Raw genomic sequence first — 2,735 nt, 5'->3', positions numbered from 1 at the left:
CCACCTCCCCTCTCCTTCCCTCCTCTACGATGAAGTGGAGGAGGGGCGAGGAAGGGACAGGCTCACTTGAATCTCTTTGAGTCCTGAGCAGGAGGAGGACGCGTTCCAAGATCGTCCATGCATGTCAGAACCTGCCCTCGCTCGCTCGCTCCTTCGATCCCCTCCCTTCCCCATCTCCCTTCCGCTGCTCTTCACTTGCTACATTGTCGTACTTCACCGCACCCTCGCCCTTGGACTGCTCCCCTCTCAGCTCTGACTTGAGGTGCAGGAGAGGGATTCCTTGTCTCGCCAGAACTTCTCCCTCTCTCTCAGCCTGAAGGAGGCGCAGGCGGAGTGCGAAGGAGCGCATTCTTCCTCACTGGCTCTTAGGGGCGAGGCGCGCGAGCTCCGGGAGGAGGTTCAGTTCAAGGAGGAGGAGCTGCACAGGCTGCGAGACAGACTTGTTCGCGCAGAGGAGGAGGTGGAGAGGACAGCAGAGAAAGTGAAGAGCGTGCGACAGGACTGTCTCAAGGAGACAGAGAGCCTGAAGCAGCAGCTGCATGCCGCCCAGCAGCGAAACTTCGACTCTGCCATGATCACTTCCAAGCTGAGGTTGGAGGCGGCGCGGGGAGCAGGAGGAGCAGGAGGAGGGCTGGGTGGAAGGGAGTCGGACTCGATGCAGGAGAGCAGGAGGATCAGCGAGCTACGAGCCCTTCACAACGCCACGGTCGACAGGCTGAAGGAAGAACTCCGCCAAGTCAGAGCGAGTCTGGTGGAGAAGGAGGAGGAGGAGGAGGGAGGAAGGAGCAAGCTGTTGGTTGCCATCGATACCCTCAAGAGCTCCATGGACAAGGTGACCAAGACGAACAGAGAGAACCACAGGCAGTCGCAAGCCATCGTGCAGGTCAAACCTCTGTCATGCGCTCCCTTAATCCCCCCCCCCGCCTCTCTCTCTCTCTTTCTGCCTCCCTACCTCCCACACTACCAACTGTTTACCCTTTCATCTCATCCTCTCCTTCCCTTCCTTCTCGGCTCTCCCTGCTCTACTCCCTCCCTGGTCTTGCTCCTCCCTGCTTCTGCGTATCACCATAGCTCGTTCCGTCCCGCTCTCTCCTTCAGTTCCTACTCCTTCACTGCTCCTCCTCCCTTCTCTTCCATCCTCTCTCACACTGCCCGCCGTTCACCTTCCCTCAGGAGCTCTGCAAGAGGCCACAGGAGAACATGTTTCCTAACACCCTCGACCTTCTGCGGGGGAGCAGCAGCACAGGCTTCCCATCGCTCCTCTCCTCATCCTCCGTCGCTCCCGACAGGCTGATGGACTTCCAGGTGAGCAGGAGACTGTGGACTCGCCCTCACTTGCCCACCAGGTCAGGATGGACCGGCAGCAGGAGCTGGTGGAGAGGGTCTCGAAGGAGCTGCAGGATCTGCGCGAGGAGGCGGCGAGGAAAGGCTCCAAGAGCTCCGTCCTCTCGAGGTCCTCTGGCGACGCGCTTCATGGCAGCTGGAAATCTCCTTACCCAGCAGTCGGCATGAGAACGAACTCATGAGACTTGTCAGGGCCAGTAGCGTCCACCACGGGGCTGGGGGATATCATAACGCACCAGCTGTAAACTAGGAGCTCCCGTTGCTGAGTGAAAGCGCGGGGGAACATCGGTGTTGTTCGATTTCTTACAGTTCACTCGAGTTACATCTTGGAAGCAATACTTCATGCACAAGAGTGCTCAAACATTTCCATTACCCCGTTACCTCATTCCTGTTCTTCTTGACCTGGTTGACCTGGTGGGATGAAGCTTGCAGAGACTGTCGTGTCAGCGACAAAGGAGACATGCAATGCCATCAGGAACGAAGAAGCTGCCTCAAGTGCGACTGAAGACTGAACGATCATGTGAATTCAGAATTTGAATTTGAAGATACTTCTCCTTCCTTACTCGATCTTTCCGTCCCCTCCCTCCATCTCCATCTCTGTCTCTGTCTCTTGTCCCTGCCTCCTTCCCTCCCTGCCTCCTCCCTTCCCTTCCCTCCCTCTCTCCCTTCCTCCCTGTCTCCTCCCTTCTCCCCCTCTCCCGGCAGCCACAAGATTAGCTGCCTAGTCTGCCATGGCAGTACACCCGCTTCAGGCATATATCAGTGAACCCCGACCCGAGGGTCTTGAAGTCGGGGAACAACCTGCACGTCTCAGGGGGTGGGGTACTACAACTGGTCCAGGATAGGTGGGGTAATAATGCTTGGTGGATATATTTCATTCTGTCACTGGTAAAATTGAGGGTAGGGGTGTTGAGTGCTAAGATAACACGCTAGGGTGGGTGTATCCACTCCATGGGGTAGTAGGGAAGGAGGGTTCTTTACCTTGCGACCACAGCGTACAAAAATGTTCACACTAACAAAGACGAAGCCACGCCCTTCGCCTCTCATCTCCTTCTCTCATCTAATCTCCTTCTCTCCTCCTCTCCTCTCCTCTCCTCTCCTCTCCGGGTTATAAGATTACGAGGACAGCTGGAAGCTCACCAACACCATCTACCTCATCGTCAGCCACATATGGCGGACCTTCGGCTCCTTCATGTCGCCTACCTGACTCGGCACGTACATCGAAGTCACTATTGAGGAACTTCACATGACTACACACACATATGCAACATCTGCAGCACCTCACACGGACTGAAATGTGTGACTTCAGTGGTCCAACATGCTCCAACCGAAGACAGGATGCTCCATACTGAGCAAAGCATCGTCAGTTCTGTTATCTTCCGACAAACTGC

Source organism: Guillardia theta (assembly GCF_000315625.1).
Source record: "Guillardia theta CCMP2712 unplaced genomic scaffold GUITHscaffold_18, whole genome shotgun sequence".
Classification (NCBI taxonomy): domain Eukaryota; class Cryptophyceae; order Pyrenomonadales; family Geminigeraceae; genus Guillardia; species Guillardia theta.
The sequence above is the reverse complement of the archived record's forward strand: the minus strand, read 5'-3'. Positions refer to the sequence as shown.